Genomic DNA, 22,465 nt, shown 5'->3' with positions numbered 1-22,465 from the left:
TAAGTTGGGCACCCAGAATTAGGGGACATTTTTGAAATTGTTGGCCTTACCACCTCTGTGCACCAGTTTTCACAACTGTAAAATGACGATAATCACAACTATCCTTCCTCAGATGCAAAGCACTATATGTAATGTTAACTGCTGTTATTGTGATTTTGTACTATTATGGGTTAGAAAAGAGGAAGACGTACAAGAGGAAGAGATTATATCATATCCCATTATAAAGATAAGAGGGATTTCAAAAATATGACTCTAGATTTGGGTTTGGAGGTATTAGGGTCTGGGGTACTGCTGTGGGGCTTTCTCTATTTTTAACCATATGATAACACATGTATCATAGCATTGAGCTTATTTTTCTTTTAATTTTGTGGGACATATTTTTAGCTATTTCACAAATTTCAAATGACAGGTTTCAGAGTAGCAGCCGTGTTAGTCTGTATCCGCAAAAAGAACAGAAGTACTTGTGGCACCTTAGAGACTAACAAATTTATTAGAGCATAAGCTTTCATGGGCTACAGCCCACTTCTTCGGATGTATATAGAAACATATATGTTTCACTCTATATGCATCCGAAGAAGTGGGCTGTAGCCCACGAAAGCTTATGCTCTAATAAATTTGTTAGTCTCTAAGGTGCCACAAGTACTCCTGTTCTTTTTGCAGAAATTTCAAAGGTGGCCCTGAAAATGTGGCCCTGTTTTAAGCAATGTTGCATATTCCTATCAGCCTTTATATGGTAGATTAGCACATCCACGTGGGCTGGATGGATCAGACTGTAGTGGGGTATCTGAGTGCTCCAGGAAGGTGCCAGATCGGGGTGGGCAAACAATGGCCCACGAGCCGGATCCGTCCTGCCAGCTCTTTTAATCCAGCCCTCGAGCTCCCGCTGGGGAGCGGGCTCTGAGGCTTGCCCTGCTCCGGCGCTCCAGCTGGGGAGCAGGGTCAGGGGCTGCTCCATGTGGCTCCCAGAAGCAGCGGCAAGGCCCCCCTCCAGCTCCTACATGTAGGGGCAGCCAGGGGTTTCCGCTCTTCACGCTGCCCCCATCCCAAGCACCGCCCCACAGCTCCCATTAACTGGGAAACACAGCCAATGGGAGCTGCAGGGGCAGTGCCTGAAGATGGGGCAGTGTGCAGAGCCGCCTGGCTGCGCCTCCATGTAGAAGCCGGAGAAGGGACATGCTGCTCCTTATGGGAGCCACTTGAGGTAAGTGCTGCCCAGAGCATGCACCCCTGAGCCTCTTCCCGTGCCCCAACACCCTGCGCCAGCCCTGATCCCCCTTCCTTCAAATCCCTTGGTTCCAGCCCAGAGCACCCTCCTACACCCCAAACTCCTCATCCCCAGCCCCACCCCAGAGACCACACCCCCAGCCGGAGCCCTCACCCCCTCCCCATATCCCTCTCCATATCCCACTCCCCTGCCCCAGCCTGGAGCCCCCTCCTGCAGCCTGAACTCCTCATTTCTGGCCCCACCTCAGAGCTCGCACCCCAGAGGTGAAAGTAAGCCGGTACAGTCAGTACGGCATACTGGCAAGAGCCGGTACGCCATGCCAGATTGGACCGGCTTCCCTGGTGGTGATTTAAAGGGCCCAGAGCTCCAGCCACTGTGGGGAGCCCCAGGCCCTTTGAATCACCGCCGGAGCTCCAGCAGCCGGGCTTGGGCATGGATTTAAAGGGGCCGGAGCTCCGGCCACTGCAGGGAGCCCTGGGCCCTTTAAAGCGCCGCCCGAGCCCAGCTGCCGGAGCCCCGGGGCAGTGGCGGCCGGGCTCTGGCAGGGATTTAAAGGGCCCGGGGCTCCGGCCCTGCGGGAAGCCCCGGGCCCTTTAAAGCACCGCCCAAGCCCCGCTGCTGGAGCTCCGGTGGCTCTTTAAAGGGCCCGGGGCTCCCCTCAGTGGCTGGAGCCCTGGGCCCTTTAAATCACCGCTGGAGCCCTGCCGCCCCGGGCCCTTTAATTCGCCCCTGAACCCCGGGGCTCCCAGCCGCCTCTGCAGCTGGGAGCTCCGGGGTGATTTAAAGGCCCTGGGGCTCCCAGCCACAGCTGGAGCCCTAGGGCCTTTAAATATTGAAAGGCCCCACCTCTTCCGGTTGAGGCCACGCCTCTTCTGGTTGAGGCCACGCCCCTGCTCAGGACTCCGGCGTACCGGTAAGTCCTTTAAGTTACTTTCACCCCTGCCGCACCCCCAACCAGTGTCCTTACCCCCTCCCGCACCCCAACCCCAATTTTGTGAGCATTCATGGCCCACCATACAAGTTCTATTCCCAGATGTGGCCCTCAGGCCAAAAAGTTTGCCCACCCCTGTGCTAGATTGATAGTCTGTAGACTGAAGATCTCTCTTTATCCAGAGAACTGGTAAGGAACATACTGTAGCAGTGCACACTTGCTCACATTACCCCTCCTGTCTGCATCAACACCATCAACCACCTTCAGGAGAGAGAGGTATCTCTATGCCCATCCAATTCTCGGCCTTTCTTATAATAACTATACAAATTGCGAGCTGTGTTGTAGATATTTGTTCTACAGGAACTGGTCAAATAGGTCACCAAGAAACAAATTGTGCCACCCTTAGTCACATTGAATTGCACCCTGCTACACACACAGAGTCCAGTGGATTTCAATGGAACGACTCACGCAGTAAGGTACTACTCACTACAAGAGTAGCACTGTACCTTAAACAGCCATCACATGGTAACATCTTTGGGTCGCCTCTGAAGTTGCTTGGACTTGAACTAGCTTCCTTGCGGTAAAAGCACAGTACCAAACCCCAGTACCATCCAATCTACCTTAACAGTCGTACTGATTTCTAATGTCTATGTATTGATCTGGCCTTCCTGGCCCTTTCTTATTAATATGCTGATCATCATCACACCCTTTGCTTCTCTCACCGTGCCAAAAAGTTTCTCATACTTGTGCTTTTCTGGTACTATTTGGAACCCCGGAGAATAACTTTCTGCCATGTTTGTGTCAATTATATAATAGGAAACAGCTTTTCTTAGGGAAGCCTGTCATAGCCTTTTGTAATGCATGTCACCTGCTATATTTTTGCATCTATTTTTGCCTGTGGTTTCTGTGCTGAATTGTCAAAGTATTGAAAAACAACAAGGACGTCAGAGATAAAAAGAAGAGAATGCAGCGTGAAGATAGGGCATTTTCTAGTTTAAAGGTATCCACTCGACCTCAGAGAGCATTGAGATGAGAGGGCACTTTTGTGTCCCGCAGCAAAGGCTTGTTTTTCTCTAAATGAACTCTCATTCTCTCTCTCTCTCTCTCTCTCTCCCTTCTCTTTAAAGCATACATCTGACACAAATTAATCTGCAGGGGCTTTTTAGTCATTTCCCATCCGCTGCTGGGGCAAATTAGACTTGCTGATGTTGTTTTGGCCTAACCCTGAAGCAGCATGAAAGGAAAGGCCTAGAGAGAGCATGTTCTCCTTGGCTCTTCTTCCATGTACTCTCTGGCCTGTTCAACAAAAAAGTGAGTTCAATTGGCCTGAAAGGCGCTGGGAGATTGAAAACTCCTCCGTAGAGCTGTAAAGGACCAAAATTACTTAATTAATGTGGAGACTATTATGTGTGGTTACCATATGAATGAGTAAGTGGGCTGTCTGAGTTACAGAGCAGGAAAGAAGAGAGGATATCTGAGGTCAGCCTTGTCAGGGTAAAGGAATCCTAAACAATGAAGCCATTGGTTTAAGATTTGAGGAAGAATTTGAAAAAGTGCTCTGAGAGTGAAATGAAATGAAGCATGGGAGAGTATTAGTGGAGATTAGCAGGGTTGTGAAGGAACCCAGAACAGACTGCCAATCGTCCCTAGGCACATGCAGCTTTAACTTTGTTGCTGCGCACGGGAATTAGGCACTTCACTGCTGGAGTCTGACTGAAAAGTATTTTCTTGAGCAACATTAAAGAGTTTCTCCTCTGCACCCCTTCTCTTTTATTAACTTCGGATGGTGAACGTGCTCCTTTCACTTGTGAGTACTTTGTGCCAGCTGGAGATATTGTTGAGGTAAAAAAGGTACAGAGGTTTTTAAAGAAAATTGGCTCCCCCAATTAAAGTTGGAGGGTCCCTTGCTGGCAGGATTTTCTGCTGCACAAGGAGGATGTTGAAAAAATATTGTTTCAAAGAAAGAGATGAAAACTTGAGAAATGATTTAAATTCGCAGCCAAATATGCTTGTAATTGAGCTCAGTGAAGAAAACAATGAGGTGGATTTTCATGTGCATTAAACAAAAGGGAAAGTACTGATATTTCTTTGTTGAAAACTAGATTTTTTTTGAAGCTTGAAGGCCTGCAGTGGTCTCTTTCTGGAAAGGTCTCTGAGGCCATTTCAAGATATTTGTTCCTAGTGTTTATCTTACTAACCACAGTGATCACCATAACAAAATCAGCATTTGCTGAACGTTCTTACCTAGCGATACAGTTTCCTTTTCTACATACAGGGCAAGAAACAGCTGAATGGAGTTCTAGGAGTGGGAGCATGGTTGTGAGTCCTGAGTGAAGATACACCCTTCCTCTGGCCTGGAAGTAGGTCCCTAACACCCTTTGAGGGGGTCTTTGGCCACACCCCTCTCCTTGCCATCTCCTATTGGCTAGCTTAGGCAGCTCCCCATTCACCATGCTATTTTTTGTGAATCCCATTCTTAGGCACCTAACTTTCCCCAGGCATTGTGCCTAACTCAGGGTTGTGAATTCCACTAGGCAGCAGAACACCTAAATTTAGACATTACGATGCTAAAAGTTGTAGCACCCAATTCCTTCTTGGGAATCCCACCCTAAGTGCCTAAGTTGCTTTTAAAAATAGGACTTAAGGCCCAGATCCTCAAAGCTATTTCGGCACTTAACTCCCATTGATTTAAATAGAATGAGTAGGGTGCCTACATACTTTTGAGGATCTGAGCCTAGGTTCCTAAGTTACTTTGGTGCTTTTGAAAATTTTACCCCTTTTTCTTCGTGCCACCAATGTAATTTTGGAGTAACATCACTGACCTCAGTGGGGATATGCTGGGTTTGTGGTGCTGTAAGTGAGAGCAGAACCTGGCCCTATTTTACAGTTCAGCATTGTAAGTGTCCGTCCGTCCCGTCAAACCCCTGCCCCCCCCACACCCTCAATTGCAATTTGGGAGTAGATGGGGCAGCAGTTTCAAATATCTCTATGCTGTATTTGCTGCACTTCATAGATTCCAAGCCAAAAAGGCACCATTGTGAAACATCTTGTCTGACCTCCTGTATAACACAGGCCATTGAACTTCCCCAGACTAATTCCTAGAGCAGATCTTTTAGAAAAACCTTCAAACAGGATTTAAAAATGGTCAGTGGTCAGTGATGGAGAATCCACCACAACCCTCGGAAAATTGTTCCAATGGTTAACTCCCCTCACTGTCAAAAATGTATGGCTTATTTCCAGTCTGAATTTGTCTCGCTTCAACTTCCATTGGATCATCTTATACCTTTCTCTGCTAGATTGAAGAGCCCATTATTAAATATTTGTTCCCCATGTAGATATTTATCTACTGTAATCAAGTCACCCCTTAATCTTCTCTTTGCTAAGCTAAATAGATTGAACTCTTTGAATCTATCACTATAAGACATGTTTTCTCATCCTTTATCCATTCTCGTAGCTCTTCTCTGAACCCTCTCCAATTTATCAAAATCCTTCTTGAACTGTGGGCACCAGAACTGGACACAGTATTCCAGCAGTGGTTGCACCGCTGCCAAGTACAGAGGTAAAAAAAAACGTTCCACTTCTACTCAAGATTCCCTTGTTTATGCACCCAAGGAGCATATTAACTCTTTTGGCTGCAACGTAACATTGGCCACTCATGTTCTGGTGATTACCCACCATAACCTTCAAATATTTGTTAGAATCACTGCTTCCCAGGATACAGTCCCCCATTCTGTAAGTGTGGCCTACAGTCTTTGTTCCTAGATGTATACATTTATATTTAGCTATATTAAAACAGATATTATTTGCATGTGCCCAGTAAACCGAGTGATCCAGATCTCTCTGAATCAGTGACCTGTCCTCTTCATTATTCACCATTCCCCCTTTTTTTGTCATCTGAAAACTTGATCAGTGATGATTTTTCTGCAGCAAAACAGTTTTTAAGCAGTTGAATTTTCCCTCAAGATGGGGAAAAATCATTTTCCCCCTTCACCCTCCCTATTAATTTTAACTGAAGCCTAAATTGTTTAAAATATAAAATACTTCTCAGACCTTCCATCACTAAAGACCTCTTCTATTTTTTTCTTCTCCACTTAGATCCTTGCTGGCTGGTTACAACTTTTACCCTGAGTAGTGGGTGCTGTAGATTAGTACAGAGGCCTCCATAAACCTCCAATTAGGGTGACCAGATGTCCCAATATTAGGGGCTTTGTCTTATAAAGGCAACTATAACCCCCTATTCGCCCCCTATAAAAAAAAGGTGTCCTGATTTTTTGCACTTGCTATCTGGTCATCTTAGAACCAATGCACATCAGTAGACCTACTCATAGTCAGCCCAGATGGAAACATAGCAGTAGCATGAGTGCCAGAAAAGCTGTAGTATAAAGACTTCCATGGAGGACCTTGCAACCTCAGAATGAGAAGTAAACTCCATAAAATGTGACAATGCCTTAGCCTGCTTGTGACTTACTAAACACTGTCCATGGCCCATTCATACGTTGGTTATGCAGCAAAAGCCCTGTGAACATCAATGAGAGTTTTGTTTGTATATTGACACTATACACTCAGGGCTGGCTCTAGGATTTTTGCCGCCCAAGGCAAAAACAATTTTGGCCGCCCCCTCTCCCCCCGTTTTTTAATTACCCCCACCCCCGGCCCCGCCTCAACTCTGCCCCTTCCCCAAATCCCCAGCCCTGCCTCCTCCCCCCAGGCTCTCAAGCCTCGGAGGGAGAGCAGCGGCGCGCGAAACAACTGTTTCGCGCGCCGCGGCCGCTCGGGATCTCCCCCTCCCTCCCAGGTTTGAGAGCCTGGGAGGGAGGGGGAGATCCGAGTGGCCGCGGCGCGGGCGCCGCTTCTCCTCCTCCCCCCAGGCTCTCAGGCCTGGGAGGGAGGGGGAGCAGCGGCGCGCGAGCGGCAGCGGAGGTGAGCTAGGGCGGCCGGGGCACATTTTTAGGGGCGGCATTCTGGCGCCGGCCATGCCGCCCCTAAAAATGTGCCGCCCCAAGCACCAGCTTGTTTTGCTGGTGCCTAGAGCCGGCCCTGTATACACTATCTGACTTACAGCAACCTACTCCCTGTTAGAGGAACCATAGTCTAGTGGAGTGTACATGGGACCTGAAACCTCTGGAGTGCTAGCTCTGTCTCTGCCACATCCTCTGTGCTGCTATTTGCCCATTTGCAAACTGGGATTATTAGTAGTTGTCTACACGCTGCTCAACACATTAACCAGCAAGCAGCATGGGCCACAAAAAGGAAAATGCATCCTAAAGGTGTGACACAATTTTAATACGTGTAAAATGCTACATGTCACAGACTATGCTGCAAGTAATTAATGACCGAATTAATAAAATAATTAAAAAAACTCCATGAACCCATTAAAAAAAAAATATATATATATATATATATATATTTTTTTTTTCCCCTTTTGTGTCCCCTTCCTTATAGTTTTCTCTACCAATTTTGGTAAAATCTATGACATGTTAAAAGTTCCTGTTTGTTTTTGGCTAACTGCATTGTGATGAGAACAGGAGTACTTGTGGCACCTTAGAGACTAACAAATTTATTTGAGCATAAGCTTTCGTGGGCTACAGTCTACTTCATCGGATGTATGTAGTGGAAAATACAGTAGGAAGATATATATATATATACACAGGGAACATGAAGCAATGGGTGTTACTACACACACTACAAGGAGGGTGATCAGTTAAGGTGAGCTTTTATCAGCAGGAGAGGGGGAAAAAAACTGTTTGTAGTGGTAATGAAAATAGCCCATTTCCAGCAATTGACAAGGAGATATGAGGAACTGTAGGGGTGGTGGTGGTGGTGAATAAGCATGGGGATGATTAGCTATCATGTGAAGGTGTTGCACTGGCCCCCACTCATCCCCCTTTGGCCACAGACTTACCCCGACCTTCTTCCTCTCTATGCCTTGATTCAATCTGCTCTTTGTGCCCGCAGGTCCCAGACTCAGTCCTTCTGAAGCACCTATCTATGTATTTTAAGGTGCCTAACGTATCCATCTATCTTAGGGTTTTATTCTGCCACCCATCACTGTCATAGCTGATTACCTTCCACCTACAATCAATAGCAGCAGTGAAGTCCCTAGCAGATTGAATGGACAGTCTGGCACTTTTCTCTTTTTGGCTGGTGAGGAGTTAAAACTGTTTGAGGCAAGTTTTTTCGGGGGTGGAGGGAATGGGCTGTTAAGAATTTGGGAGTATAAGGTGCTATTAGCAGGAGTGTTCTTAGCAAGACACGAGAAGTAATTCTGCTCTACTCCGTGCTGATCAGGCCTCAACTACAGTATTGTGTCCAGTTTTGGGCGCCACATTTCAGGAAAGATGTGGACAAATTGGAGACAGTCCAGAGAAGAACAACAAAAGTGATTAAAGGTCTAGAAAACATGACCTATGAAGGAAGATTGAAAAAATTGGGTTTGTTTAGTCTGGAAAAGAGAAGACTGAGAGGGGACATGATAACAGTTTTCAAGTACATAAAAGGTTGTTACAAGGAGGAGGGAGAAAAATTGTTGTTCTTACCCTCTGAGGATAGGACAAGAAGCAATGGGCTTAAATTGCAGCAAGGGAGGTTTAGGTTGGACATTAGGAAAAACTTCCTAACTGTCAGGGTGGTTAAGTACTGGAATAAATTGCCTAGAGAGGTTGTGGAATCTCCATCATTGGAGATTTTTAAGAGGAGGTTAGACAAACACCTGTCAGGAATGGTCTAGATAATACTTAGTCCTGCCATGAGTGCAGGAGACTGAACTAGATGACCTCCTGAGGTCCCTTCCAGTCCTATGATTGATATTGTGAGGTCACCTACTGGAATAAGGCTTTCTCAAAGAGGAAGGTTTTGCAACATTTCCTAAAGATGGTCAAACTCTGGTTTCTCCTGCTCTTCACTCTTCACTCTTCCATAGCCAGATCCCCTTGACTGAGAATGCTTTGTCCTCACCTCTCACATGCATCATCCTGGGCTTTGTGGTCTGCATTATTCCAGCATTTGCAGATTTTTTTTTTGTGGTTCATGGATCAAAGTTTGGTCTTGAATGTGGCTGGGTCTGGAGCTATTAATTGCTTTGAAAATTAGGGTCTAGGTATTAAACTGGCATCAGAAGCTGTCTGGGAGCGAGTGGAGGGAGTCGAGCACAGGCTTGATATGCTCATGGCAGCCTAAGCGATGGAAAAGGTGGTCAGCTACATAGTAAAGTACTGTATTTTGCTCATGGTGCCCACATGGGGCTCTAGTCTGACCTCCTGCAAGATACAGGCCATAAAACTTCACCCAGTAATTAACTTCTGTTTGAACTGTAGCATATTCTTAGAAAGATATCCAGTCTTGATTTAAAGACAACAAGAGTTGGAGAATCCATCACATCCCCAGGTAAGTCGTTCCCATGGTTAATTACTATCACTGGTAAAAAATATGCAAAACTTATTTCTGGCCTGAATTTGTTAAGTTTAATCTTAGACCTTTGGCTCTTATTAAGCCTTTTTCTGCTATATTAAAGATGCATAAATTTCTTCCCCATGCAGGTATTTGTATACCATGATCAAGTCATCTCTTTACCTCCTCTTAAGCTATGTCTACACTACCACTTATGTCAGCAAAATTTATGTCGCTCAGAGGTGTCAATGTTCCACCCCCCTAAGTGACACAAGTGTGCACAGCGCTATGTCAGTAGGAGAGTTTCTCCCGCCAACATAGCTACTGCTGGTCGTTGGAGGTGGATTCATTATGTCGACAGAAGAGCTATCTCCCATTGGCATAGAGTGGTTACATGAGACCTCTTACAGCGGCACAGCTGCATCGGTATAGCTGCGCCGCTACAAGAGCTCTCGTGTAGACATAGCCTTAAACAAGCTAAGCAGATAGAGCTTCCTAGGTCCCTTGCTATAAGGCCTGTTTTCTAGACCTCAAATCAATCTCTGTAGCTCTTTTCTGAACACTTTCCAATTTTTCAACATCCTTTTTGAAGTGTGGACACTAAAACTGGACATAGTATTCCAGTAATAATCTCATTAATACTGTATACATCCCTACTTCTCTTTGTTATTCCCCTGCTGATACTTCCAAGGATTGAGTTCACTCTGTTAGCTATAACATCACAAGTTCTTGTTCAATTGGATATATACCATGACCTCCACGTCCTTTTCAGTGTTACTGTATTCCAGGATATGTTCCCTATCTTGTAGATGTGACCTAAGTTTTTTGTTCCTAGATACATCATATGGCATTTGGCTGTATTAAAATGCATATGGTTCAAAGAAGCCCATTTTACTAAGCAATCCAGATTGACCTGTATTAATGACCTATATTAATGGCATTATTATTTGCCACTCCACCTATGTTTTGTGTCATCTGCAAATTTTACCAGTAATGATTTTGTATTTTCTTCCAAATAACTGATACAGACATTGAATAGCATTGGGCTTACAACAGATCTTTGCGGAGCCCCACTAGAAACACCCTCATTGGATAATGGTTCCCCATTTACAATTACTTTTTGGGATCTAACAGTTAACTAGTTTTTAATCCATTTAATATGGGTGCATTGATTTTCTATAGTGCTAATTTTTATCAGAATGTCAGATGCCTTACAGAAGTCTAAATGTATTATGTCCACAAAGTTACCTTTATTAACCAAATTTGTGATCTCAAAAAAAAAAACCCACCTATATGAAATTGGTGTGGCAAGACCTATCATCCATAAAACCATGTTGCGTGCCATTAATTATCTTACCATCCTTTGTTACTGATTGTGTCTTCTTTTAATACTCTTGGGGGCAAATAATCAGGTCCAGCAGATTTAAAAAAAGTTTAACTTGAATAATCAGGATCAAAGCCTAAACAGACAAAGAGTGAAAAAAAGGAAGTATTATTGTACTCAGTTTGCATATAGGGAACTGAGACATAGAAAGATTAAGTGATTTGCCCTAGGTCACATAGGAAGTCTGCACCAGAGCTAGAAACCGAGGCTCTATTGCTTGAGACCCAGTCCAGTGCCTTAACCACAAGACCATCCTTCCTTTCCTTTTCACACCTCACTACTCTGATCAAGATTAATTTGCAAGTATAGTTGAGCGAAAATATTCTAGAGAGGAATATTGTACATTGTGAACATTCTGAATTGCTTCTAGTAAGAACACATGAGAGGCTCTTGCTTAGGCAGAATTGACTATGGTGATTTTACTTATTATATGTTCCTATATTGCTGCAGTTACTGTTAAACACATGCAATAAATACTGTTTACAAGCTCGTATGACTTTTTGCTAACATATAATGTATGATAACAAAGTCCGCCCAATATTAATTGAATCAGTACTGAGGGTGATATATTTAGTTAAGAACTATTTTTTATTAAAATATGTTGCATTATTCCCACTGCATAGCTCCCAGTGTGAATGCAATTTTCTATCTCTACAGCTAAAATTTGTTGTCTTGCTTCTAATAGGCTTTAACTCTGACATTTCTTCTTAATGAAATCTAATTACAGAAATGTGATTTCACCTTAAGAGGTTTTCCATATTCCATATTCCTGCCAATTCAGAGAAATAAGAAATCCTTTGCCTTAAAGCTCTCTCTCTCTCTCTCTCTCTCTCTCTCTCACACACACACACACACACGACTCATATTACTTAAGCTTTCAAATCTTCTTTTTTATTTTTAAACCACAAATATATTAAAGTTCAATGAGTCCCACATTAAACTAATAAAAATGAAGGCAGGGAGTCTGATAGCTGGATAGTTTCTAAGAGTTTGGGAAGATTTAAAACAAGGGAAATGTAACACAAGTGCTGAAGGCTAAAAAGGAACTTTGATAAATGAGATTCAAAATCAAATATTTGTTTAGAAGGGTTGTGAATAATTAATCCACTGCTAAGAACCCTTTTTAAATGCTTCTGCCTCTTCTAATTGATGAAACTACTCAGGTAAGAATTAAATGCAATCATTAGCATAAAAAGCCTTAGTGTTTGTGTCTTTTGATCATTGATGTTATCTGGCAAAAAGCTGGATTTTAATATTCTTGAGAAGGATGAGCAGAATTTTGACTGCCATCCAGGCTTCTTGGTTGTAACAGTAGACGTCTATGATCCTGGAGATTCAGATAGATACCAGCTTATTTCCTCTCTTTGAATGCTTTCATAATAAATGCATGTTTTGTTGTGTTATCTGCTATCCAGTGAGCTCTTTGAGAATCAAATAACTCAGCCTCAGAAGGAAAAGAACACATTCTCCTTTCTGAGGGAGGTATAGACCACATGATGCCACTGGAGATGAGAAGTTCCTGGTAGTTTATGGGGATTCAAAGGGGTCACTGTGACATACAAATATTCTGTGCCTCACTGTGGGTAGTTGGAGACAGTAAATAATTTACCACCTATATTTTCTCTGTTCATAGGAGTTCTGGCTCTTACTGCTGGCCAACAACATTAATCCCTCAAAATGGGACAAATTACCTTGGTAATGGCAGATCATTATTAAAAAGTACTTCCTCGCCCTTAATGTAGCTGCATACAACCAATATGTGACAAACATTACTGTCATCTACATATGATTACACTACCTAATGTCATACCACTAAAATAACTTGAATAGATAATAATCAGATATAATCAGAAAATTGCCTTTAATGTTAATGGCAGGCATGGGACTAAATGCGGGTGCACCATGATTATATATTATGATTATTATTCGTGATCTGTATTGTGATGGCACCAACAGGCTCCAGCCAAAGCTCAAAGCCACACTGTGCTAAGCAATGTACACACAGAATGAATAGTTGGCCTCTGCCCCGAAGAGCTTACTATCTAAATAATGACAAAACGTAAGTAATGACAAAAATGTACTACCCAGGGTCTGAATTTAACCTGCAAGAGAAGGGAATTGCATGATACAGCTAAAAAATTAGTTTTGCGTAAAATGCTAAAGTTAGTTTTAGTTGAGCAAATTTATCAAAACCTACATTTAGTCTGAAAATTGGCTGGAAATCTCACAAGACCAAGCTTTCTTATGATATTTCTAGTGCTTCTCAGTTTGGAATAGGCTTGAAATACCAGGAGAGCATTCTTTCTTATGGGATTTCACTATCTTTGCATCCACCAGCCATCATTAATGACTGGAAGGCTCAAGGGCTTGGAAATGCACCATAAAGAATTTCAATATAGAGGTTGCTGGTTCAAAGGCATATTGGAAAAGAGTGACATTTATTATCATCAGAAAGCTGTTTTGTGATGTCATGAAATGTGTGTGGTAGTCTTCATTAAATTCCTAGTAGACAAATGTCATAATCCAAGTTGGTCATTACTGGCCACATTATTGCCAGTCTCTAGTAAAAATCAGGGCTTACGCATTATTGTTACCTTTTTCCACTGCAAAAATGAAAGGTCTTTTACATGTGATTAGGAAGTCAAAAGTCACAAACAAAAGTCAGTGAGATGGTGTCACAGGCTGGATGGCCCTTTGAGGAAAGCTGGGCTCAGCCTTGCCTATGACTTAGCTATTCCTCAGCCTCACTGGTGATAAGGACTAATTAATGACCCTAGCTGGGTGTAATGGGGTTTAATTAGAAAAACTGACCCCACCTGTGATGGTGAACTGGGGAGAGCACTACTTACATAGAGCTGGGAACTCCAAAGGGGAAGAGACAGCTAAGAGAGACTTATCTCTCCCTGGGAAGGTCCTGTAGTTTGGGACTGGCTGGGACCAGGAATCAGAGTTACAGGAATTGGATTATCTCCTGTGGTGGGGTCCTAGAGTGGAGAGGAGCCCCAAGGTAGGGTCTGTGAGGACCAGGGAATGAAGTAGAAGCCCAGGAGGGACAGAAAGCTAGTTTCAGTGATACTTAGACTCCCAGCAGGGAAAAGGCTGGAAGGTCAATATCCTCACAAGGGGGATGAAGTGAAGTCAAGCCCAGGAAAGGCGAAGGATCTTTTGTTTGGAGCTGAACCCCGGAAGGGGACTGAAGTGTCAAGTGACTTGGCCCTGAGGCTGAGCCACAGAGGGTCTAGTGAGATAGTTGGGAAGGAACCAGCTGGGAGTGGTCACCATAGCTGAGAAAGTGACCAGCAGAGGGGGTGTGAGAGGAAGTCCCCTGCAATGTTGTGTCCAGGCATGAGGAGATGCCATAGAGGTGAGATTGCACATTTACAGATGAATTCACTATTTCTTCAGCAGTACTGTCATACTTAATGAATTATGTTAACTATAATTAACCAGAGGTCTTTTAGAAACTGTGAATCTTTATACAAAAGTGTATATATATCTATTTGTAGTAAAGTTGTGTTCTTTAATTATGGACAAAAAACATCCAAAATTTCCTATTTTTAAAAATACCCCTTAAGGCTGCACAGATAGAGTTGGATAAAGAAAGAAACTGTAGCAGTTTGCACAGCCCTGTCCTCTTGGGAACAGCAGCCAACAGTAAAGTTGATTTTAATAAATCTGTCAAATTTAGTGTCAAAACATATTCTTTGTGGGGAAGATTAGGGTATTTTATGCTAATCTATTTTCAATGGGGACTAGAATGTAGTTGTTAAAAGCACAATTATTGCTGAATTCAAACTGCACATTTTATGAATGGCAAGCTCATACTGTACTAGTAGGTAAGCCCATTATGTGGACTGACTTTTGAAATGCTGAAGGGAGCTCACCCACATCTGTGCCTATAAGGCAGAGTTGAGTGAATAATGAAACAGTGAATAATTTATCTGATGCACTTAGAGGGGGGGTTGGCTCCACAGGTTCAAGACTGATTTTTATTTTTCAGATATTTTATTCTGTGGACTGATTGCAATTATATGAACTATAAGCTGTGTTGCTTAGTTGTGATTGGTCAGGTACCACTGTCTCTGTACTCTGAGTGCACAAGCAATTGCAGCATGGATACTTGCATGTGCACATTTAAAAATTCAGTCTCTGGAAATATACACCTCTACCCCGATATAACGCAACCCGATATAACACGAATTCGGATATAACGCGGTAAAGCAGCGTTCCGGGGGGGTGGGGCTGCACACTCCGGCGGATCAAAGCAAGTTTGATATAATGCGGTTTTACCTATAATGCGGTAAGATTTTTTGGCTCCCGAGGACAGCGTTATATCAGGGTAGAGGTGTACGTGCAATTTTGCTCTCTGCAAATATATAATCCAATAAAACTCAAACTTGTTAATGACTGAAGAAATCAGACATAGAAAGGGGACAGGCATGGCAGCATTATAAGAAAAGTTTTACAAAATGAATTAATATTTACAGGCAATATTTTCTCTAACCTCTATGTTTTAGGTGCATGGTATTAGTATAATACCCCTTCACACAGTGACCCCTAATAGATTGCTGAAGGTTTAATTTTGTAAAAATTATGAATGGGTCAGTAGATTCCTTATTCCTGCTTACGCAGACTTTTCCTTCTTTTCAAAGACTCCTTTTAAAAAGGCCTTTGAAATGTTGTAACTTAATTGTATTGAAAAGTTCATGAACAATTATTTAGGTTCCCTGTTATGGCCATTTCAATTTACTCTTTAAATGAAAAGACACTTGGCTGTTTAAGCTTGGAGTGCCTAACAGCTGCCCACTGTTATTTATTTATTTTGTCACAATTCTTCTTCAGCATTGTGTTGTGGTTCTGGAATTCTGCACGTAGGGGTCTATTGTCCCTTGAAGTGCATGCCAAACTTTCATCCACACTACTGGGAATATTAAGGGATGAAGAGACAGTTTTGTGAGGTGAGTGGGAGGTTTTCCTTAATTTTAAATCTATTATCCTGACATTTAATTCATTCCCTAGTATTCACATGTCCTGTAGTACTGGGTGAAGCCATTCAATATGAAGTATGTATCTATGAAAGACAAGGTGGATGAGGTAATGTCTCTTATTGGACCACTTCTGTTGGTGAAAGAGACAAGCTTGTATCTATGTCTGCCATATTTACCTATCTAGTTAGAGCCAAATTTTCCCCTTGGATATGTTGCTAGCTCCCAGTGCAATCAATATAAACTTCACATGAGCAGCAAGGGCAAAAGTTGGCCCTTAACTTGTAAACTGGAATGCTATAATGTTATAACATACTTACTTTCTGTATATCTAACAGAGATGGCACCAAATCAGAATCTCAGATCCAATGTCTCCTCCACTCTGAACTTTGGGAGGGTTTAGACAATTATTTCTGCACTCAAACCAATCCCTTAGATTTTGCGTCCAGCTGAATCTAGGAATATTAGGACCCTGTTGGCTTGATCCAGTTTAGATGGCAAAATGCCAGAAATCTCACGGGTATCACTGATCTCCACCACTTTGCTCTTCATGGCAGAGACTGTGCTTGTACAGTGCCAAGCACAATGAAACCCCTATTTTGACTGGGGAGTCTAATAAATACTGAATCTCATGAAATTTCTGCTCCATTGAATTGAAATTCTATCCCTGGTTCATTCCTCAAACCTAGGCTAAACCTAAACTGGATCCAGACTGAACAATGCTACTTTACCCTGTGTATCACACAAAGCAATAACCATTATACATTTATTGCTTTGCTGTGAAATCTTATGTGTAACTCTCCTATTTTGGGGGGAGGAGGGAAGAGAGATTAATCAGAGATCCTGAGAATAAACTGAACTGAAGTCCTGAACAGTGAGAGGCACTGTAGCTTCAAGTAATAAAACAGTTTTGTTTTGTGGTCCAAGTTAACAGAACGAGGTCTGCATAGTTTGTTTATAAAAGCAGGCCAGTCCACAGCTGTTTTACCTTGCAGAGGCAAAAAGCTCTGAAAAAGTGCAAACAGTATTCACTCCTAAATTGTTTGTGCTAAGATAACATATATGGGATCTTTAAAGTTTTTATGTTGTATGATTTTGCTTGTTTAGTAGCTTTCTTTGTTTGATTAAATTATATTTAATAATTATATTTAAGAAAATACAAGCCTTTGAGCTGTAATGGAAAGCTGCAGTTATTATACCAGAGATTACATATAAGAGATACTTTAAGAAATGGTAGAATTATGGTATGTTCTTATTTTAATGCAGAGGTTGGTTTTTAATGAGTAATCAGTCCATTACATTCCTAACTATCACATCTATTACAATTTTAAAACTGTCTTTATCATACACTCATAATCAGCAGCAGGGTGAGTTATGTTTTACATTTTGTACCTAGTAAGATTCCCAGTATCCATCTTCCTTAGTTGCATTGGTTGTTTTGTTCTTTTAATTGGTTGGTTTGTGGAATGCGCTGAACAGATAGTAGGTCCTTTATCCATAGTATTAGCACAATAGATCAGTGACAGCATAAGCTACCTGACACTCCTGCTCTGGAGGAAGGGATCACCCCTGACATTGAGAGCATAGTGCAGCTTGCATGTCTATTCAATCCTTGGCCATTTTTCTGCAACTGCCTACAACTTAAGCCCATTTGGGGGTGTCTGTTTTTGTGATTTGGGCACTTGTCATCTGGAAACTGGACTGAGGTCAAACAAATTCATTCCACATGTCACTGAATGGTCCTAGCAATGTTCAGTCGCGAGGACTGATCTGAGCTGACTGAGGAAACCAAGGAAAGCTCTATTCCTAGCCCTTCCCGTGTAATCCCAGAGCTAGCCAGTCCCCAAATTCTGTTATTACAACTCCTTATCCTAGCAATGGAAACAAGATGAAGGAGTGGATTGGAGGTCATGCAGTGGTGGGAGTATAGGTGTTTCCATAGGCTTAGACAAGTATCCAAACCTTGGAATCAGATCTCACACTCATGGAACTCCCTCCATCTTGTCTCCTCCCCTCCCCTCACATTTTTCTGGGTTTCTTTTCCTTACCATGCTATCGTCAGGTTGCTAAATCCTGGTGAGGGTCGCTTGTTATCATGCCTTCAAGGCCCAGGAAATCATTTTCAAGTATTTACTGTCTTTGACTAATAAGTACCTGGTAGGAATTCTCCCCTTCCCTACAACTCCTAAATGCTACTGTGCCATACAGGGTTCCTTAGCTACCGGGGAGGTGCAGGTATTTCAAAGGAAAACTATGAGCTGCCTTACAGAGGTTTCCACCCAAACTCTGGCATAGTGAGGATGTGTTGAAGGTGCAGGCCACTACAGCCATGCTGGGTAGCTCTGAGTTGCAGAGCTTCCCCATAACTTCTAGGAATTCCCTGGGCTGCATAAGTTGCAATAGAGACCATTTTAGTTCCTGACCAGCACAGGATCACAGAGGCTTAAAGCCACCTTCACACCACGTCCCTTTGGGCAGCTCTTATCTGCACCTGTTCAGATAAGTCCATGTTACCACTTGAGTGTTCATTGGCATTTTTCAGAAACTCCCCTGTGGCCTTGCCCAATTACCTGATCAGGTCAGTTATTTTCATAGCCTCATATCTATTTGTCCATATCACACAGTTATGTAAGGAAGCTGATAGAGTGAGCATGGCAGTGAATGAGTCATTCCCTCTAGAGGCTCCATCACAGGTCCAAACTCCATCACATGTCCAAATGAAATTAGATCAGGGGTTCTCAAACTTCATTCCATTGTAACCTCCTTCTGACAACAAAAATTATTACACGACCCCAGGAGGGGAGAACCGAAGCCCGAGTCTGCCCGAGCCCTGCTGCCCTAGGGGGTGGAGGACAAAGCCTGAGCCCCAACACCCCAGGCAGGGGGGCCAAAGCCGAAGCCCAAGGGCTTCAGCCCCAGGTAGCGGCCCTGTGACCTGAGCCCTGCCGCCCAGGGCTGAAGCCCTTGGGCTTAGCTTTGGCCCTGGGGCCCAGCAAGTCTAAGCCAGCCCTGGCAACCCAATTAAAATGGGGTTGCGACTCACTTTGGGGTCCCCACCCACAGTTTGAGAACTGCTGAATTAGATTAAGGGTTTTAGCCCATACTAGTGGTTAGCACTGCACATTACAGAACATGGCAGAGCTGGAACAATTGCATTTCAAGGAGACTGTAACTGCTGGATGTGGGTTACTAATGTGGTAGTTAAGTGTCTGCATTATATCTATGACCGATGGGCCAAATTCAGGCCCACTGTTGGAATAACACTCAGGAAAACTTGTAAATGACTGGAGAGGTATGTGTGTGTAGGAAACAAATTAATTTTGTAGTTTCTGAGGTCTGTGGATCATTAACTGGTAAAGACATTGTTAATAATATTACGGCATAAATTATACCTTCAGGTCTATCCTTGCACCCCATTGACAGCAGCCGACGACAGGACATGATCCCTAGCAATGCATTTTGTATTGTATCAGTGGATCCCATAACACATATCTACTATTTTCTACTTCTCCTAAGGAACATGTTAAAGCATCTGATGTCTCCTTTTAGATAGTTTAAACATTTTAGGGTGGGATCCACATAGGGACTTTGATGTTACAACGCTGAGTGTCACAGCGCCTAATTTTTAGATGCCTAGAAAATCCCAGGAACAACACTGTGATCCTTAAAGCCGAGTTAGGCACCTAGCCTCCCTATACAATTCCTGGGGAGAGACAGGCACCGAAGACTACAATCCACAAATGCCAGAACACTAGGCAGAGAGAGCTGCCTATACTAGCCAATGGGAGATGTGTAATGTATGTAATGAAATTGTACATGTTCCATGCCTATCTACTACAGGGCATCTGTATGTATCAAGATCCTTAGCAGGGGAGTAGTAGAGTGTGGGGGAGCAAGAAACAATGCAGCAGCTGAATAAACAGATCCAACAGTGGCGACAATGAGGTTGGGCTCACATTGCAGGTACTATTTTCTCTGTCCTCCAGCACCAGGAGCCCGTAAGTGAGTATGGCTGTGCCGAGGGTGGGGGCTGACACAGACCTGGTGCAGTATATGGTTCCCTTACTGAGAGAAGGGAGGGAGCACACAATATCCCTATAGGTAAACAAGGCATGTCTGGTGGTGTTAACAGTCTGATGAAGATTTAAAGAGGTAGTGTTGGTCTAACAGCTGATAGCGAAAACACAGTTTGGGGGCTGTGATGTCATGGGGTCCCAAAAAAGAATATATGGATATGTTTGGCAGCACAGGAGAAGACTGGCCTACATATATTGAGTGATTGGAGCAAGAGTTTGTGCTTCATGATATACCAGAGGAGAAGTGCCTTCATTGCTGAATTGTATGGATGGCAAGACATACCACCAACTTTGCAGTCTGACATCTCCAGACAGCCCATGCACCAAGACTTTTGAAGAGCTAGTGACAATATTACAAGAGCGTTTTGCACCTAAACCTTTGGAGATAGCTGAGCACTTTAGATTCCATAAGTGCAATCGGCAGGAAGGTGAAACCATCATGACGTATGGAGCTTCACTACAAAGATTAGCACAATGCTGCAATTTTGGAGATGCCCCAAGGGATCAACTGGTATGTGGTATCAGAGATAAAGAGACCCAGAAGCATCTCCTGACAACAACCACCCTCACATTCAAGAGAGCTCTGGAGACAACTACCTCTATGGAGGCTGCCATCTGAGAATCACATGGGCTTCAATCAGTGGGTAAGAGTGAACACTCTACAAGTAAAGTACATTACATTTCAAGGTGAAAAGACAAGACAGAGTCACAGGGAAACTGCTTTCTGAGTAGCAGCCGTGTTAGTCTGTATCCACAAAAAGAACAGGAGTACTTGTGGCACCTGTAGCGGGGTGGTCACCCGCTCCTGCCTGGGAAGGGTTAAAGCCAGCCCTGCAGAAGGCTGGGGTGGTGTAAAGGAGCAAAACCCCGAGAGAGAGAGAGACAGGTCTGGCTGCTGGGGAACTCACCCGGGGACCTAGAGTGAGGCAGGGCTGGGGAAAGGCCTTAGGGGCAGGGAAGCCCTAGGCCGGCAACTCCCCAGGCTGCAGGGCCTGGTCCTAGGCCAACATAGGTATTGGGGTTGCAGAGGGGCAGCCTGAAGGTGGGTAAAGGCAGCCAGTCCAAACCCCTTGTTGCCTGTGATGATTGGCTGATAGACTGCAGTCTGCCCCAGGCCGCGGGGGCTAGATGGTGACTGGCAGTAGCCATGACTGAGGCGACATTGGGATAGGGGGTGGGGGTTCCCCTGGGTGGGGAGACCCAGAGAGAGAGTGGGGTACTGCCAGGGGGGCAGCACCCAAGCCAAGGGCACGGGGGGCCAACGACAGGCGGGACACCTGGCCTGCAGAGGGCACTCTGATGACTGGTGAGCTAATTCCTGAGACAACCAGCAGGAGGCGCCGCAGGGGTGAGTCCAACACTGTTACACACCTTAAAGACTAACATATTTATTTGAGCATTAGTCAAGTTAAGCACTGCATACCTGGAAGTGGCTTGCATGCAGGATAAAGGCAAAGAAGGCATCTGGGTGACACCTGTGGTAATTGGGAAACCTCTTAAGATGGAGTGGGACATAGGTTCAGCTGTGTCTGTGATTTTACACAAAGAATACCTGGAAACCTTCAGCAACAGCAAGTTGGAAATGACAGACTAATATTATGCTGAAGACGTACACAGAACAGAAAATCAGTCTCTTAGGAGCACACAATAAATGTACAGCACAAGGACTTCTGCATCATTAAAAACTGGAGGATCAGCATTGTTTGAATGAAGCTGGCTGAAAAGCATTTGCTTGGATTGGCAATCCATCAAGCCTCTTCAAGTCTTTCAGAGTCTAGCTCACAACAATAGCTGGAAGAGATTCTTTCTAGAGCTGTATCAGTGTTTCAGAAAGTGCACCTGAAAGTCATCAAAGCCACCATCATTCTGATAGAAGGGGCAAACCCTTAGTTCTTCAAGGCTTGACAAATGCCACTTGCCATCACTTGCAGTTGACAAGGAGCTGGAATGTCTGGATGGTATGAGCATACTAAATGGTGAACTGGAGTGAATGGGTGACTTCCATTGTTCTTATCATGAAGAAAAATGGTGCAGTAAGGGATCCTGTATGCCAGATGGAACAATACCCCTTACATTGCATTTAAGATATTTTCTTATCACTGGTCAGAGGGAAGAAATTCTGCAAACTGGACTTAGTTCAGGCTTACCTGCAAGTGGAAGTAGAGGAAGGGTCGCGGAAATTCCTCACCATCAATGCTGAAAAGGGCTTGTTCCAGTACAACTGATTGGTATTTGGAGTGGCATCTGACCCCCATATTCTGGCAGAAAGCATTGGATAAGGGACTCCAAAAATACCAAGCTGTAGGTGTTTCTTACATGACTTCATTGTCACTGGATCCAGTGAGGATCACTTGAAAAATCTGGCACAAGTTTTCAAAAGAATGTAGTGTGACAGACCCAGACCAGTGGGGTACAGGAGTCTGGTAGAGGGCAAATATACTGGTCACTGGATGAGTAGTTTTCTGTTCCCTGAGTGAC

Source organism: Emys orbicularis, chromosome 3 (assembly GCF_028017835.1).
Source record: "Emys orbicularis isolate rEmyOrb1 chromosome 3, rEmyOrb1.hap1, whole genome shotgun sequence".
NCBI lineage: Eukaryota > Metazoa > Chordata > Testudines > Emydidae > Emys > Emys orbicularis.
The sequence above is the reverse complement of the archived record's forward strand: the minus strand, read 5'-3'. Positions refer to the sequence as shown.